The sequence below is a fragment of the Macaca mulatta genome, chromosome 15 (genome assembly GCF_049350105.2).
Source record: "Macaca mulatta isolate MMU2019108-1 chromosome 15, T2T-MMU8v2.0, whole genome shotgun sequence".
Classification (NCBI taxonomy): domain Eukaryota; kingdom Metazoa; phylum Chordata; class Mammalia; order Primates; family Cercopithecidae; genus Macaca; species Macaca mulatta.
In genome coordinates this window covers 30,950,811-30,969,784 of record NC_133420.1, presented here as the reverse complement: position 1 = coordinate 30,969,784, position 18,974 = coordinate 30,950,811, and positions in this window count along the sequence as shown.

Here is an 18,974-nt window from a genome sequence, read left to right as displayed (position 1 = left end):
GAAATACAGATGTAACTCTGTGAGATGAATTAACAGAACACTCAGCAGTTTCTCAGAAAGCTTCTTTCCAGATTTCATCTGGGGATATTTCCTTTTTCACCATAGCCCTCTATGGGCTTCCAAATATCACTTTGCCAATTCCACAAGAACTGTCTTAGCGAAAGGCTTCTTGAGGGGAAAGCTGTAACTCTGTGAGATGATTTCACAGAACACAAAGAAGTTTCTCAGAAAGCTTCTTTCTCTTTGTTATCGGAGGATATTTCCTTTGCCCCTATAGTCTTCATAGGAATCCGAAATATCTGTTCTCAGATTCCACAGAAATAAGGCTAGCAAAGAGATCCACGAAATACAGATGTAACTCTGTGAGATTAATTAACAGAACACTAAGCAGTTTCTCAGAAAGCTTCTTTCCAGATTTCATCTGAGGATATTTCCTTTTTCACCATAGCCTTCTAAGGGCTTCCAAATATCACTATGCCAATTCCACAAGAACGGTCTTAGCGAAAGGCTTCTTGAGGGGAAAGCTGTAACCCTGTAAGATGATTTCACAGAAAACAAAGAAGTTTCTAAGAAAGCTTCTTTCTCTTTGTTATCGGAGGATATTTCCTTTGGCCCTATAGTCTTCAAAGGGATCGGAAATATCTGTTCTCAGATTCCACAGAAATAAGGCTAGCAAAGAGATCCACGAAATACAGATGTAACTCTGTGAGATGAATTAACAGAACACTAAGCAGTTTCTCAGAAAGCTTCTTTCGAGATTTCATCTGAGGATATTTCCTTTTTCACCATAGCCCTCTAAGGGCTTCCAAATATCACTTTGCCAATTCCACAAGAACTGTCTTTGCGAAAGGCTTCTTGAGGGGAAAGCTGTAACTCTGTGAGATGATTTCACAGAACACAAAGAAGTTTCTCAGAAAGCTTCTTTCTCTTTGTTATCGGAGGATATTTCCGTTGGCCCTATAGTCTTCAATGGGATCCGAAATATCTGTTCTCAGATTCCACAGAAATAAGGCTAGCAAAGAGATGCACGAAATACAGATGTAACTCTGTGAGATGAATTAACAGAACACTAAGCAGTTTCTCAGAAAGCTTCTCTCCAGATTTCATCTGAGGATATTTCCTTTTTCACCATAGCCCTCTAAGGGCTTCCAAATATCACTTTGCCAATTCCACAAGAACGGTCTTAGTGAAAGGCTTCTTGAGGGGAAAGCTGTAACTCTGTGAGATGATTTCACAGAAAACAAAGAAGTTTCTCAGAAAGCTTCTTTCTCTTTGTTATCGGAGGATAATTCCTTTGGCCCTATAGTCTTCAAAGGGATCGGAAATATCTGTTCTCAGATTCCACAGAAATAAGGCTAGCAAAGAGATCCACGAAATACAGATGTAACTCTGTGAGTTGAATTAACAGAACACTAAGCAGTTTCTCAGAAAGCTTCTTTCGAGATTTCATCTGAGGATATTTCCTTTTTCACCATAGCCCTCTATGGGCTTCCAAATATCACTTTGCCAATTCCACAAGAACTGTCTTAGCGAAAGGCTTCTTGAGGGGAAAGCTGTAACTCTGTGAGATGATTTCACAGAACACAAAGAAGTTTCTCAGAAAGCTTCTTTCTCTTTGTTATCGGAGGATATTTCCTTTGGCCCTATAGTCTTCAAGGGGATCCAAAATATCTGTTCTCAGATTCCACAGAAATAAGGCTAGCAAAGAGATGCACGAAATACAGATGTAACTCTGTGAGATGAATTAACAGAATACTAAGCAGTTTCTCAGAAAGCTTCTTTCCAGATTTCATCTGAGGATATTTCCTTTTTCACCATAGCCCTCTATGGGCTTCCAAATATCACTTTGCCAATTCCACAAGAACTGTCTTAGCGAAAGGCTTCTTGAGGGGAAAGCTGTAACTCTGTGGGATGATTTCACAGAACACAAGCAAGTTTCTCAGAAAGCTTCTTTCTCTTTGATATCGGAGGATATTTCCTTTGGCCCTATAGTCTTCAAAGGGATCCGAAATATCTGTTCTCAGATTCCACAGAAATAAGGCTAGCAAAGAGATCCACGAAATACAGATGTAACTCTGTGAGATGAATTAACAGAACACTCAGCAGTTTCTCAGAAAGCTTCTTTCCAGATTTCATGTGAGGATATTTCCTTTTTCAACATAGCCCTCTATGGGCTTCCAAATATCACTTTGCCATATCCACAAGAACTGTCTTTGCGAAACGCTTCTTGAGGGGAAAGCTGTAACTCTGTGAGATGATTTCACAGAACACAAAGAAGTTTCTCAGAAAGCTTCTTTCTCTTTGTTATCGGAGGATATTTACTTTGGCCCTATAGTCTTCAATGGGATCCGAAATATCTGTTCTCAGATTCCACAGAAATAAGGCTAGCAAAGAGATCCACGAAATACAGATGTAACTCTGTGAGATGAATTAACAGAACACTCAGCAGTTTCTCAGAAAGCTTCTTTCCAGATTTCATGTGAGGATATTTCCTTTTTCACCATAGCCCTCTATGGGCTTCCAAATATCACTTTGCCAATTCCACAAGAACTGTCTTAGCGAAAGGCTTCTTGAGGGGAAAGCTGTAACTCTGTGAGTTGATTTCACAGAGCACAAAGAAGTTTCTCAGAAAGCTTCTTTCTCTTTGTTATCGGAGGATATTTCCTTTGGCCCTATAGTCTTCAATGGGATCCGAAATATCTGTTCTCAGATTCCACAGAAATAAGGCTAGCAAAGAGATCCACGAAATACAGATGTAACTCTGTGAGATGAATTAACAGAACACTAAGCAGTTTCTCAGAAAGCTTCTTTCCAGATTTCATCTGAGGATACTACTTTTTTCACCATAGCCCTCTATGGGCTTCCAAATATCACTTTGCCAATTCCACAAGAACTGTCTTAGCGAAAGGCTTCTTGAGGGGAAAGCTGTAACTCTGTGAGATGATTTCACAGAACACAAAGCAGTTTCTCAGAAAGCTTCTTTCTCTTTGTTATCGGAGGATATTTTCTTTGGCCCTATAGTCTTCAAAGGGATCCGAAATATCTGTTCTCAGATTCCACAGAAATAAGGCTAGCAAAGAGATCCACGAAATACAGATGTAACTCTGTGAGATGAATTAACAGAACACTCAGCAGTTTCTCAGAAAGCTTCTTTCCAGATTTCATGTGAGGATATTTCCTTTTTCACCATAGCCCTCTATGGGCTTCCAAATATCACTTTGCCAATTCCACAAGAACTGTCTTAGCGAAAGGCTTCTTGAGGGTCAAGCTGTAACCCTGTGAGATGATTTCACAGAAAACAAAGAAGTTTCTAAGAAAGCTTCTTTCTCTTTGTTATCGGAGGATATTTCCTTTGGCCCTATAGTCTTCAAAGGGATCGGAAATATCTGTTCTCAGATTCCACAGAAATAAGGCTAGCAAAGAGATCCACGAAATACAGATGTAACTCTGTGAGATGAATTAACAGAACACTAAGCAGTTTCTCAGAAAGCTTCTTTCGAGATTTCATCTGAGGATATTTCCTTTTTCACCATAGCCCTCTAAGGGCTTCCAAATATCACTTTGCCAATTCCACAAGAACTGTCTTTGCGAAAGGCTTCTTGAGGGGAAAGCTGTAACTCTGTGAGATGATTTCACAGAACACAAAGAAGTTTCTCAGAAAGCTTCTTTCTCTTTGTTATCGGAGGATATTTCCGTTGGCCCTATAGTCTTCAATGGGATCCGAAATATCTGTTCTCAGATTCCACAGAAATAAGGCTAGCAAAGAGATGCACGAAATACAGATGTAACTCTGTGAGATGAATTAACAGAACACTAAGCAGTTTCTCAGAAAGCTTCTTTCCAGATTTCATCTGAGGATATTTCCTTTTTCACCATAGCCCTCTATGGGCTTCCAAATATCACTTTGCCAATTCCACAAGAACTGTCTTAGCGAAAGGCTTCTTGAGGGGAAAGCTGTAACTCTGTGGGATGATTTCACAGAACACAAACAAGTTTCTCAGAAAGCTTCTTTCTCTTTGATATCGGAGGATATTTCCTTTGGTCCTATAGTCTTCAAAGGGATCCGAAATATCTGTTCTCAGATTCCACAGAAATAAGGCTAGCAAAGAGATCCACGAAATACAGATGTAACTCTGTGAGATGAATTAACAGAACACTAAGCAGTTTCTCAGAAAGCTTCTTTCCAGATTTCATGTGAGGATATTTCCTTTTTCAACATAGCCCTCTATGGGCTTCCAAATATCACTTTGCCAATTCCACAAGAACTGTCTTAGCGAAAGGCTTCTTGAGGGGAAAGCTGTAACTCTGTGAGATGATTTCACAGAACACAAAGAAGTTTCTCAGAAAGCTTCTTTCTCTTTGTTATCGGAGGATATTTCCTTTGGCCCTATAGTCTTCAATGGGATCCGAAATATCTGTTCTCAGATACCACAGAAATAAGGCTAGCAAAGAGATCCACGAAATACAGATGTAACTCTGTGAGATGAATTCACAGAACACTAGGCAGTTTCTCAGAAAGCTTCTTTCCAGATTTCATCTGAGGATATTTCCTTTTTCACCATAGCCCTCTATGGGCTTCCAAATATCACTTTGCCAATTCCACAAGAACTGTCTTAGCGAAAGGCTTCTTGAGGGGAAAGCTGTAACTCTGTGAGATGATTTCACAGAGCACAAAGAAGTTTCTCAGAAAGCTTCTTTCTCTTTGTTATCGGAGGATATTTCCTTTGGCCCTATAGTCTTCAATGGGATCCGAAATATCTGTTCTCAGATTCCACAGAAATAAGGCTAGCAAAGAGATCCACGAAATACAGATGTAACTCTGTGAGATGAATTAACAGAACACTAAGCAGTTTCTCAGAAAGCTTCTTTCCAGATTTCATATGAGGATACTACCTTTTTCACCATAGCCCTCTATGGGCTTCCAAATATCACTTTGCCAATTCCACAAGAACTGTCTTAGCGAAAGGTTTCTTGAGGGGAAAGCTGTAACTCTGTGAGATGATTTCACAGAACACAAAGCAGTTTCTCAGAAAGCTTCTTTCTCTTTGTTATCGGAGGATATTTTCTTTGGCCCTATAGTCTTCAAAGGGATCGGAAATTTCTGTTCTCAGATTCCACAGAAATAAGGCTAGCAAAGAGATGCACGAAATACAGATGTAACTCAGTGAGATGAATTAACAGAACTCTCAGAAGTTTCTCAGAAAGCTTCTTTCCAGATTTCATCTGAGGATATTTCCTTTTTCACTATAGCCCTCTATGGGCTTCCAAATATCACTTTGCCAATTCCACAAGAACTGTCTTAGCGAAAGGCTTCTTGAGGGGAAAGCTGTAACTCTGTGAGATGATTTCACAGAACACAAAGAAGTTTCTCAGAAAGCTTCTTTCTCTTTGTTATCGGAGGATATTTCCTTTGCCCCTATATTCTTCATAGGAATCCGAAATATCTGTTCTCCGATTCCAAAGAAATAAGGCTAGCAAAGAGATCCACGAAATACAGATGTAACTCCGTGAGATGAATTAACAGAACACTAAGCAGTTTCTCAGAAAGCTTCTTTCCAGATTTCATGTGAGGATATTTCCTTTTTCACCATAGCCCTCTATGGGCTTCCAAATATCACTTTGCCAATTCCATAAGAACTGTCTTAGCGAAAGGCTTCTTGAGGGGAAAGCTGTAACTCTGTGAGATGATTTCACCGAACACAAAGAAGTTTCTCAGATAGCTTCTTTCTCTTTGTTATCGGAGGATATTTCCTTTGGCCCTATAGTCTTCAATGGGATCCGAAATATCTGTTCTCAGATTCCACAGAAATAAGGCTAGCAAAGAGATCCACGAAATACAGATGTAACTCTGTGAGATGAATTAACAGAACACTCAGCAGTTTCTCAGAAAGCTGCTTTCCAGATTTCATCTGAGGATATTTCCTTTTTCACCATAGCCCTCTATGGGTTTCCAAATATCACTTTGCCAATTCCACAAGAACTGTCGTAGCGAAAGGCTTTTGAGGGGAAAGCTGTAACTCTGTGAGATGATTTCACAGAACACAAAGAAGTTTCTCAGAAAGCTTCTTTCTCTTTGTTATCGGAGGATATTTCCTTTGGCGCTATAGTTTTCAATGGGATCCGAAATATCTGTTCTCAGATTAAACAGAAATAAGTCTAGCAAAGAGATCCACGAAATACAGATGTAACTCTGTGAGATGAATTAACAGAACACTCAGCAGTTTCTCAGAAAGCTTCTTTCCAGATTTCAAGTGAGGATATTTCCTTTTTCACCATAGCCCTCTATGGCCTTCCAAATATCACTTTGCCAATTCCACAAGAACTGTCTTAGCGAAAGGCTTCTTGAGGGGAATGCTGTAATTCTGTGAGATGATTTCACAGAACACAAAGAAGTTTCTCAGAAAGCTTCTTTCTCTTTGTTATCGGAGATTATTTCCTTTGGCCCTATAGTCTTCAATGGGATCCGAAATATCTGTTCTCAGATTCCACAGAAATAAGGCTAGCAAAGAGATCCACGAAATACAGATGTAACTCTGTGAGATGAATTAACAGAACACTAAGCAGTTTCTCAGAAAGCTTCTTTCCAGATTTCCTCTGAGGATATTTCCTTTTTCACCATAGCCCTCTATGGGCCTCCAAATATCACTTTGCCAATTCCACAAGAACTGTCTTAGCGAAAGGCTTCTTGAGGGGAAAGCTGTAACTCTGTGAGATGATTTCACATTACACAAAGAAGTTTCTCAGAAATCTACTTTCTCTTTGTTATCGGAGGATAATTCCTTTGGCCCTATAGTCTTCAAAGGGATCCGAAATATCTGTCCTCAGATTCCACAGAAATAAGTCTAGCAAAGAGATCCACGAAATACAGATGTAACTCTGTGAGATGAATTTACACAACACTAAGCAGTTTCTCAGAAAGCTTCTTTCCAGATTTCATCTGAGGATATTTCCTTTTTCACCATAGCCCTCTAAGGGCTTCCAAATATCACTTTGCCAATTCCACAAGAACTGTCTTTGCGAAAGGCTTCTTGAGGGGAAAGCTGTAACTCTGTGAGATGATTTCACAGAACACAAAGAAGTTTCTCAGAAAGCTTCTTTCTCTTTGTTATCGGAGGATATTTCCGTTGGCCCTATAGTCTTCAATGGGATCCGAAATATCTGTTCTCAGATTCCACAGAAATAAGGCTAGCAAAGAGATGCACGAAATACAGATGTAACTCTGTGAGATGAATTAACAGAACACTAAGCAGTTTCTCAGAAAGCTTCTTTCCAGATTTCATCTGAGGATATTTCCTTTTTCACCATAGCCCTCTATGGGCTTCCAAATATCACTTTGCCAATTCCACAAGAACTGTCTTAGCGAAAGGCTTCTTGAGGGGAAAGCTGTAACTCTGTGGGATGATTTCACAGAACACAAACAAGTTTCTCAGAAAGCTTCTTTCTCTTTGATATCGGAGGATATTTCCTTTGGTCCTATAGTCTTCAAAGGGATCCGAAATATCTGTTCTCAGATTCCACAGAAATAAGGCTAGCAAAGAGATCCACGAAATACAGATGTAACTCTGTGAGATGAATTAACAGAACACTAAGCAGTTTCTCAGAAAGCTTCTTTCCAGATTTCATGTGAGGATATTTCCTTTTTCAACATAGCCCTCTATGGGCTTCCAAATATCACTTTGCCAATTCCACAAGAACTGTCTTAGCGAAAGGCTTCTTGAGGGGAAAGCTGTAACTCTGTGAGATGATTTCACAGAACACAAAGAAGTTTCTCAGAAAGCTTCTTTCTCTTTGTTATCGGAGGATATTTCCTTTGGCCCTATAGTCTTCAATGGGATCCGAAATATCTGTTCTCAGATACCACAGAAATAAGGCTAGCAAAGAGATCCACGAAATACAGATGTAACTCTGTGAGATGAATTCACAGAACACTAGGCAGTTTCTCAGAAAGCTTCTTTCCAGATTTCATCTGAGGATATTTCCTTTTTCACCATAGCCCTCTATGGGCTTCCAAATATCACTTTGCCAATTCCACAAGAACTGTCTTAGCGAAAGGCTTCTTGAGGGGAAAGCTGTAACTCTGTGAGATGATTTCACAGAGAACAAAGAAGTTTCTCAGAAAGCTTCTTTCTCTTTGTTATCGGAGGATATTTCCTTTGGCCCTATAGTCTTCAAAGGGATCCGAAATATCTGTTCTCAGATTCCACAGAAATAAGGCTAGCAAAGAGATCCACGAAATACAGATGTAACTCTGTGAGATGAATTAACAGAACACTAAGCAGTTTCTCAGAAAGCTTCTTTCCAGATTTCATATGAGGATACTACCTTTTTCACCATAGCCCTCTATGGGCTTCCAAATATCACTTTGCCAATTCCACAAGAACTGTCTTAGCGAAAGGTTTCTTGAGGGGAAAGCTGTAACTCTGTGAGATGATTTCACAGAACACAAAGCAGTTTCTCAGAAAGCTTCTTTCTCTTTGTTATCGGAGGATATTTTCTTTGGCCCTATAGTCTTCAAAGGGATCGGAAATTTCTGTTCTCAGATTCCACAGAAATAAGGCTAGCAAAGAGATGCACGAAATACAGATGTAACTCAGTGAGATGAATTAACAGAACTCTCAGAAGTTTCTCAGAAAGCTTCTTTCCAGATTTCATCTGAGGATATTTCCTTTTTCACTATAGCCCTCTATGGGCTTCCAAATATCACTTTGCCAATTCCACAAGAACTGTCTTAGCGAAAGGCTTCTTGAGGGGAAAGCTGTAACTCTGTGAGATGATTTCACAGAACACAAAGAAGTTTCTCAGAAAGCTTCTTTCTCTTTGTTATCGGAGGATATTTCCTTTGCCCCTATATTCTTCATAGGAATCCGAAATATCTGTTCTCCGATTCCAAAGAAATAAGGCTAGCAAAGAGATCCACGAAATACAGATGTAACTCCGTGAGATGAATTAACAGAACACTAAGCAGTTTCTCAGAAAGCTTCTTTCCAGATTTCATGTGAGGATATTTCCTTTTTCACCATAGCCCTCTATGGGCTTCCAAATATCACTTTGCCAATTCCATAAGAACTGTCTTAGCGAAAGGCTTCTTGAGGGGAAAGCTGTAACTCTGTGAGATGATTTCACCGAACACAAAGAAGTTTCTCAGATAGCTTCTTTCTCTTTGTTATCGGAGGATATTTCCTTTGGCCCTATAGTCTTCAATGGGATCCGAAATATCTGTTCTCAGATTCCACGGAAATAAGGCTAGCAAAGAGATCCACGAAATACAGATGTAACTCTGTGAGATGAATTAACAGAACACTCAGCAGTTTCTCAGAAAGCTGCTTTCCAGATTTCATCTGAGGATATTTCCTTTTTCACCATAGCCCTCTATGGGTTTCCAAATATCACTTTGCCAATTCCACAAGAACTGTCGTAGCGAAAGGCTTTTGAGGGGAAAGCTGTAACTCTGTGAGATGATTTCACAGAACACAAAGAAGTTTCTCAGAAAGCTTCTTTCTCTTTGTTATCGGAGGATATTTCCTTTGGCGCTATAGTTTTCAATGGGATCCGAAATATCTGTTCTCAGATTAAACAGAAATAAGTCTAGCAAAGAGATCCACGAAATACAGATGTAACTCTGTGAGATGAATTAACAGAACACTCAGCAGTTTCTCAGAAAGCTTCTTTCCAGATTTCAAGTGAGGATATTTCCTTTTTCACCATAGCCCTCTATGGCCTTCCAAATATCACTTTGCCAATTCCACAAGAACTGTCTTAGCGAAAGGCTTCTTGAGGGGAATGCTGTAATTCTGTGAGATGATTTCACAGAACACAAAGAAGTTTCTCAGAAAGCTTCTTTCTCTTTGTTATCGGAGATTATTTCCTTTGGCCCTATAGTCTTCAATGGGATCCGAAATATCTGTTCTCAGATTCCACAGAAATAAGGCTAGCAAAGAGATCCACGAAATACAGATGTAACTCTGTGAGATGAATTAACAGAACACTAAGCAGTTTCTCAGAAAGCTTCTTTCCAGATTTCCTCTGAGGATATTTCCTTTTTCACCATAGCCCTCTATGGGCCTCCAAATATCACTTTGCCAATTCCACAAGAACTGTCTTAGCGAAAGGCTTCTTGAGGGGAAAGCTGTAACTCTGTGAGATGATTTCACATTACACAAAGAAGTTTCTCAGAAATCTACTTTCTCTTTGTTATCGGAGGATAATTCCTTTGGCCCTATAGTCTTCAAAGGGATCCGAAATATCTGTCCTCAGATTCCACAGAAATAAGTCTAGCAAAGAGATCCACGAAATACAGATGTAACTCTGTGAGATGAATTTACACAACACTAAGCAGTTTCTCAGAAAGCTTCTTTCCAGATTTCATCTGAGGATATTTCCTTTTTCACCATAGCCCTCTATGGGCTTCCAAATATCACTTTGCCAATTCCACAAGAACTGTCTTAGCGAAAGGCTTCTTGAGGGGAAAGCTGTAACTCTGTGAGATGATTTCACAGAACACAAAGAAGTTTCTCAGAAAGCTTCTTTCTCTTTGTTATCGGGGGATATTTCCTTTGGCCCTGTAGTGTTCAATGGGATCCGAAATATCTGTTCTCAGATTCCACAGAAATAATGCTAGCAAAGAGATCCAGGACATACAGATGTAACTCTGTGAGATGAATTAACAGAACACTAAGCAGTTTCTCAGAAATCTTCTTTCCAGATTTCATCTGCGGATATTTCCTTTTTCACCATAGCCCTCTATGGGCTTCCAAATATCACTTTGCCAATTCCACGAGAACTGTCTTAGCGAAAGGCTTCTTGAGGGGAAAGCTGTAACTCTGTGAGATGATTTCACAGAGCCCAAAGAAGTTTCTCAGAAAGCTTCTTTCTCTTTGTTATCGGAGGATATTTCCTTTGGCCCTATAGTCTTCAAAGGGATCCGAAAAATCTGTTCTCAGATTCCACAGAAATAAGGCTAGCAAAGAGATCCACGAAATACAGATGTAACTCTGTGAGATGAATTAACAGAACACTCAGCAGTTTCTCAGAAAGCTTCTTTCCAGATTTCAAGTGAGGATATTTCCTTTTTCACCATAGCCCTCTATGGGCTTCCAAATATCACTTTGCCAATTCCACAAGAACTGTCTTAGCGAAAGTCTTCTTGAGGGGAAAGCTGTAACTCTGTGAGATAATTTCACAGAACACTAAGCAGTTTCTCAGAAAGCTTCTTTCTCTTTGTTATCGGAGATTATTTCCTTTGGCCCTATAGTCTTCAATGGGATCCGAAATATCTGTTCTCAGATTCCACAGAAATAAGGCTAGCAAAGAGATCCACGAAATACAGATGTAACTCTGTGAGATGAATTAACAGAACACTAAGCAGTTTCTCAGAGAGCTTCTTTCCAGATTTCATCTGCGGATATTTCCTTTTTCACCATAGCCCTCTATGGGCTTCCAAATATCACTTTGCCAATTCCACAAGAACTGTCTTAGCGAAAGGCTTCTTGAGGGGAAAGCTGTAACTCTGTGAGATGATTTCACAGAACACAAAGAAGTTTCTCAGAAAGCTTCTTTCTCTTTGTTATCGGAGGATATTTCCTTTGGCCCTATAGTCTTCAAAGGGATCCGAAATATCTGTTCTCAGATTCCACAGAAATAAGTCTAGCAAAGAGATCCACGAAATACAGATGTAACTCTGTGAGATGAATTTACACAACACTAAGCAGTTTCTCAGAAAGCTTCTTTCCAGATTTCATCTGAGGATATTTCCTTTTTCACCATAGCCCTCTATGGGCTTCCAAATATCACTTTGCCAATTCCACAAGAACTGTCTTAGCGAAAGGCTTCTTGTGGGGAAAGCTGTAACTCTGAGAGATGATTTCACAGAACACAAAGAAGTTTCTCAGAAAGCTTCTTTCTCTTTGTTATTGGAGGATATTTCCTTTGGCCCTGTAGTGTTCAATGGGATCCGAAATATCTGTTCTCAGATTCCACAGAAATAAAGCTAGCAAAGAGATCCAGGACATACAGATGTAACTCTGTGAGATGAATTAACAGAACACTAAGCAGTTTCTCAGAAAGCTTCTTTCCAGATTTCATATGAGGATATTTCCTTTTTCACCATCGCCCTCTATGGGCTTCCAAATATCACTTTGCCAATTCCACGAGAACTGTCTTAGCGAAAGGCTTCTTGAGGGGAAAGCTGTAACTCTGTGAGATGATTTCACAGAACACAAAGAAGTTTCTCAGAAAGCTTCTTTCTCTTTGTTATCGGGGGATATTTCCTTTGGCCCTGTAGTGTTCAATGGGATCCGAAATATCTGTTCTCAGATTCCACAGAAATAAAGCTAGCAAAGAGGTCCAGGACATACAGATGTAACTCTGTGAGATGAATTAACAGAACACTAAGCAGTTTCTCAGAAATCTTCTTTCCAGATTTCATATGAGGATATTTCCTTTTTCACCATAGCACTCTATGGGCTTCCAAATATCACTTTGCCAATTCCACGAGAACTGTCTTAGCGAAAGGCTTCTTGAGGGGAAAGCTGTAACTCTGTGACATGATTTTACAGAACACAAAGAAGTTTCTCAGAAAGCTTCTTTCTCTTTGTTATTGGAGGATATTTCCTTTGGTCCTATAGTCTTCAAAGGGATCCGAAATATCTGTTCTCAGATTCCACAGAAATAAGGCTAGCAAAGAGATCCACGAAATACAGATGTAACTCTGTGAGATGAATTAACAGAACACTCAGAAGTTTCTCAGAAAGCTTCTTTCCAGATTTCATGTGAGGATATTTCCTTTTTCACCATAGCCCTCTATGGGCTTCCAAATATCACTTTGCCAATTCCAGAAGAACTGTCTTAGCGAAAGTCTTCTTGAGGGGAAAGCTGTAACTCTGTGAGATAATTTCACAGAACACTAAGCAGTTTCTCAGAAAGCTTCTTTCCAGATTTCATCTGAGGATATTTCCTTTTTCACCATAGCCCTCTAAGGGCTTCCAAATATCACTTTGCCAATTCCACAAGAACTGTCTTTGCGAAAGGCTTCTTGAGGGGAAAGCTGTAACTCTGTGAGATGATTTCACAGAACACAAAGAAGTTTCTCAGAAAGCTTCTTTCTCTTTGTTATCGGAGGATATTTCCTTTGGCCCTATAGTCTTCAATAGGATCCGAAATATCTGTTCTCAGATTAAACAGAAATAAGTCTAGCAAAGAGATCCACGAAATACAGATGTAACTCTGTGAGATGAATTAACAGAACACTCAGCAGTTTCTCAGAAAGCTTCTTTCCAGATTTCATCTGAGGATATTTCCTTTTTCACCATAGCCCTCTATGGGCTTCCAAATATCACTTTGCCAATTCCACAAGAACTGTCTTAGCGAAAGGCTTCTTGAGGGGAATGCTGTAACTCTGTGAGATGATTTCACAGAACACAAAGAAGTTTCTCAGAAAGCTTCTTTCTCTTTGTTATCGGAGATTATTTCCTTTGGCCCTATAGTCTTCAATGGGATCCGAAATATCTGTTCTCAGATTCCACAGAAATAAGGCTAGCAAAGAGATCCACGAAATACAGATGTAACTCTGTGAGATGAATTAACAGAACACTAAGCAGTTTCTCAGAAAGCTTCTTTCCAGATTTCATCTGCGGATATTTCCTTTTTCACCATAGCCCTCTATGGGCTTCCAAATATCACTTTGCCAATTCCACAAGAACTGTCTTAGCGAAAGGCTTCTTGAGGGGAAAGCTGTAACTCTGTGAGATGATTTCACAGAACACAAAGAAGTTTCTCAGAAAGCTTCTTTCTCTTTGTTATCGGAGGATATTTCCTTTGGCCCTATAGTCTTCAAAGGGATCCGAAATATCTGTTCTCAGATTCCACAGAAATAAGTCTAGCAAAGAGATCCACGAAATACAGATGTAACTCTGTGAGATGAATTTACACAACACTAAGCAGTTTCTCAGAAAGCTTCTTTCCAGATTTCATCTGAGGATATTTCCTTTTTCACCATAGCCCTCTATGGGCTTCCAAATATCACTTTGCCAATTCCACAAGAACTGTCTTAGCGAAAGGCTTCTTGAGGGGAAAGCTGTAACTCTGTGAGATGATTTCACAGAACACAAAGAAGTTTCTCAGAAAGCTTCTTTCTCTTTGTTATTGGAGGATATTTCCTTTGGCCCTGTAATGTTCAATGGGATCCGAAATATCTGTTCTCAGATTCCACAGAAATAAAGCTAGCAAAGAGATCCAGGACATACAGATGTAACTCTGTGAGATGAATTAACAGAACCCTAAGCAGTTTCTCAGAAAGCTTCTTTCCAGATTTCATATGAAGATATTTCCTTTTTCACCATCGCCCTCTATGGGCTTCCAAATATCACTTTGCCAATTCCACGAGAACTGTCTTAGCGAAAGGCTTCTTGAGGGGAAAGCTGTAACTCTGTGAGATGATTTCACAGAACACAAAGAAGTTTCTCAGAAAGCTTCTTTCTCTTTGTTATCGGGGGATATTTCCTTTGGCCCTGTAGTGTTCAATGGGATCCGAAATATCTGTTCTCAGATTCCACAGAAATAAAGCTAGCAAAGAGATCCAGGACATACAGATGTAACTCTGTGAGATGAATTAACAGAACACTAAGCAGTTTCTCAGAAATCTTCTTTCCAGATTTCATATGAGGATATTTCCTTTTTCACCATAGCCCTCTATGGGCTTCCAAATATCACTTTGCCAATTCCACGAGAACTGTCTTTGCGAAAGGCTTCTTGAGGGGAAAGCTGTAACTCTGTGAGATGATTTCACAGAACACAAAGAAGTTTCTCAGAAAGCTTCTTTCTCTTTGTTATCGGAGGATATTTCCTTTGGCCCTATAGTCTTCAATAGGATCCGAAATATCTGTTCTCAGATTAAACAGAAATAAGTCTAGCAAAGAGATCCACGAAATACAGATGTAACGCTGTGAGATGAATTAACAGAACACTCAGCAGTTTCTCAGAAAGCTTCTTTCCAGATTTCATCTGAGGATATTTCCTTTTTCACCATAGCCCTCTAAGGGCTTCCAAATATCACTTTGCCAATTCCACAAGAACTGTCTTAGCGAAAGGCTTCTTGAGGGGAATGCTGTAACTCTGTGAGATGATTTCACAGAACACAAAAAGTTTCTCAGAAAGCTTCTTTCTCTTTGTTATCGGAGATTATTTCCTTCGGCCCTATAGTCTTCAATGGGATCCGAAATATCTGTTCTCAGATTCCACAGAAATAAGGCTAGCAAAGAGATCCACGAAATACAGATGTAACTCTGTGAGATGAATTAACAGAACACTCAGAAGTTTCTCAGAAAGCTTCTTTCCAGATTTCATGTGAAGATATTTCCTTTTTCACCTTAGCCCTCTATGGGCTTCCAAATATCACTTTGCCAATTCCACAAGAACTGTCTTAGCGAAAGGCTTCTTCAGGGGAAAGCTGTAACTCTGTGAGATGATTTCACAGAACACAAAGAAGTTTCTCAGAAAGCTTCTTTCTCTTTGTTATCGGAGGATATTTCCTTTGGCCCTATAGTCTTCAATGTGATCCAAAAAATCTGTTCTCAGATTCCACAGAAATAAGGCTAGCAAAGAGATCCATGAAATACAGATGTAACTCTGTGAGATGAATTAACAGAACACTCAGCAGTTTCTCAGAAAGCTTCTTTCCAGATTTCAAGTGAGGATATTTCCTTTTTCACCATAGCCCTCTATGGGCTTCCAAATATCACTTTGCCAATTCCACAAGAACTGTCTTAGCGAAAGGCTTCTTGAGGGGAAAGCTGTAACTCTGTGAGATGATTTCACAGAACAGTAAGCAGTTTCTCAGAAAGCTTCTTTCTCTTTGTTATCGGAGGATATTTCCTTTGGCCCTATAGTCTTCGAAGGGATCCGAAATATCTGTCCTCAGATTCCACAGAAATAAGTCTAGCAAAGAGATACACGAAATACAGATGTAACTGTGTGAGATGAATTAACAGAACACTAAGCAGTTTCACAGAAAGCTTCTTTCCAGATTTCATCTGAGGATATTTCCTTTTTCACCGTAGCCCTCTATGGGCTTCCAAATATCACTTTGCCAATTCCACAAGAACTGTCTTAGCGAAAGGCTTCTTGAGGGGAAAGCTGTAACTCTGTGAGATGATTTCACAGAATACAAAGAAGTTTCTCAGAAAGCTTCCTTCTCTTTGTTATCGGAGGATATTTTCTTTGGCCCTATAGTCTTCAATGGGATCCGAAATATCTGTTCTCAGATTCCACAGAAATAAGGCTAGCAAAGAGATCCACGAAATACAGATGTAACTCTGTGAGATGAATTTACACAACACTAAGCAGTTTCTCAGAAAGCTTCTTTCCAGATTTCATCTGAGGATATTTCCTTTTTCACCATAGCCCTCTATGGGCTTCCAAATATCACTTAGCCAATTCCACGAGAACAGTCTTAGCGAAAGGCTTCTTGAGGGGAAAGCTGTAACTCTGTGAGATGATTTCACAGAACACAAAGAAGTTTCTCAGAAAGCTTCTTTCTCTTTGTTATCGGAGGATATTTCCTTTGGCCCTATAGTCTTCAAAGGGATCCGAAATATCTGTTCTCAGATTCCACAGAAATAAGGCTAGCAAAGAGATCCACGAAATACAGATATAACTCTGTGAGATGAATTAACAGAACACTCAGAAGTTTCTCAGAAAGCTTCTTTCCAGATTTCAAGTGAGGATATTTCCTTTTTCACTATAGCCCTCTATGGGCTTCCAAATATCACTTTGCCCATTCCACAAGAACTGTCTTAGCGAAAGGCTTCTTGAGGGGAAAGCTGTAACTCTGTGAGATGATTTCACAGAATACAAAGAAGTTTCTCAGAAAGCTTCCTTCTCTTTGTTATCGGAGGATATTTTCTTTGACCCTATGGTCTTCAAAGGGATCCGAAATATCTGTTCTCAGATTCCACAGAAATAAGGCTAGCAAAGAGATCCACGAAATACAGATGTAACTCTGTGAGATGAATTAACAGAACACTCAGAAGTTTTTCAGAAAGCTTCTTTCCAGATTTCATCTGAGGATATTTCCTTTTTCACCATAGCCCTCTATGGGCTTCCAAATATCACTTTGCCATTTCCACGAGAACTGTCTTAGCGAAAGGCTTCTTGAGGGGAAAGCTGTAACTCTGTGAGATGATTCACAGAACACAAAGAAGTTTCTCAGAAAGCTTCTTTCTCTTTGTTATCGGAGGATATTTCCTTTGGCCCTATAGTCTTCAAAGGGATCCGAAATACCTGTTCTCAGATTCCACAGAAATAAGGCTAGCAAAGAGATCCACGAAATACAGATATAACTCAGTGAGATGAATTAACAGAACACTCAGAAGTTTCTCAGAAAGTTTCTTTCCAGATTTCATCTGAGGATATTTCCTTTTTCACTATAGCCCTCTATGGGCTTCCAAATATCACTTTGCCAATTCCACAAGAACTGTCTTAGCGAAAGGCTTCTTGAGGGGAAAGCTGTAACTCTGTGAGATGATTTCACAGAACACAAAGAAGTTTCTCAGAAAGCTTCTTTCTCTTTGTTATCGGAGGATATTTCCTTTGCCCCTATATTCTTCATAGGAATCCGAAATATCTGTTCTCCGATTCCAAAGAAATAAGGCTAGCAAAGAGATCCACGAAATACAGATGTAACTCTCTGAGATGAATTAACAGAACACTCAGCAGTTTCTCAGAAAGCTTCTTTCCAGATTTCATCTGAGGATATTTCATTTTTCACCATAGCCCTCTATGGGCTTCCAAACTATCACTTTGCCAATTCCACAAGAAGTGTCTTAGCGAAAGGCTTCTTGAGGGGAAAGCTGTAACTCTGTGAGATGATTTCACAGAACACAAAGAAGTTTCTCAGAAAGCTTCTTTCTCTTTGTTATCGGAGGATATTTCCTTTGGCCCTATAGTCTTCAATAGGATCCGAAATATCTGTTCTCAGATTCCACAGAAATAAGGCTAGCAAAGAGATCCACGACATACAGATGTAACTCTGTGAGAGGAATTAACAGAACACTCAGCAGTTTCTCAGAGAGCTTCCTTCCAGATTTCATCTGAGGATATTTCCTTTTTCACCATAGCCCTCTATGGGCTTCCAAATATCACTTTGCCAATTCCACAAGAACTGTCTTAGTGAAAGGCTTCTTGAGGGGAAAGCTGTAACTCTGTGAGATGATTTCACAGAGCACAAAGAAGTTTCTCAGAAAGCTTCTTTCTCTTTGTTATCGGAGGATATTTCCTTTGGCCCTATAGTCTTCAATGGGATCCGAAATATCTGTTCTCAGATTCCACAGAAATAAGGCTAGCAAAGAGATCCACGAAATACAGATGTAACTCTGTGAGATGAATTAACAGAACACTAAGCAGTTTCTCAGAAAGCTTCTTTCCAGATTTCATATGAGGATACCACCTTTTTCACCATAGCCCTCTATGGGCTTCCAAATATCACTTTGCCAATTCCACAAGAACTGTCTTAGCGAAAGGCTTCTTGAGGGGAAAGCTGTAACTCTGTGAGATGATTTCACAAAACACAAAGCAGTTTCTCAGAAAGCTTCTTTCTCTTTGTTATCGGAGGATATTTCCTTTGGCCCTATGGTCTTCAAAGGGATCCGAAATATCTGTTCTCAGATTCCACAGAAATAAGGCTAGCAAAGAGATCCACGAAATACAGATGTAACTCTGTGAGATGAATTAACAGAACACTAAGCAGTTTCTCAGAAAGCTTCTTTCCAGATTTCATCTGAGGATATTTCCTTTTTCACCATTGCCCTCTATGGGCTTCCAAATATCACTTTGCCAATTCCACGAGAACTGTCTTAGCGAAAGGCTTCTTGAGGGGAAAGCTGTAACTCTGTGAGATGATTTCACAGAACACAAAGAAGTTTCTCAGAAAGCTTCTTTCTCTTTGTTATCGGAGGATATTTGCTTTGGCCCTATAGTCTTCA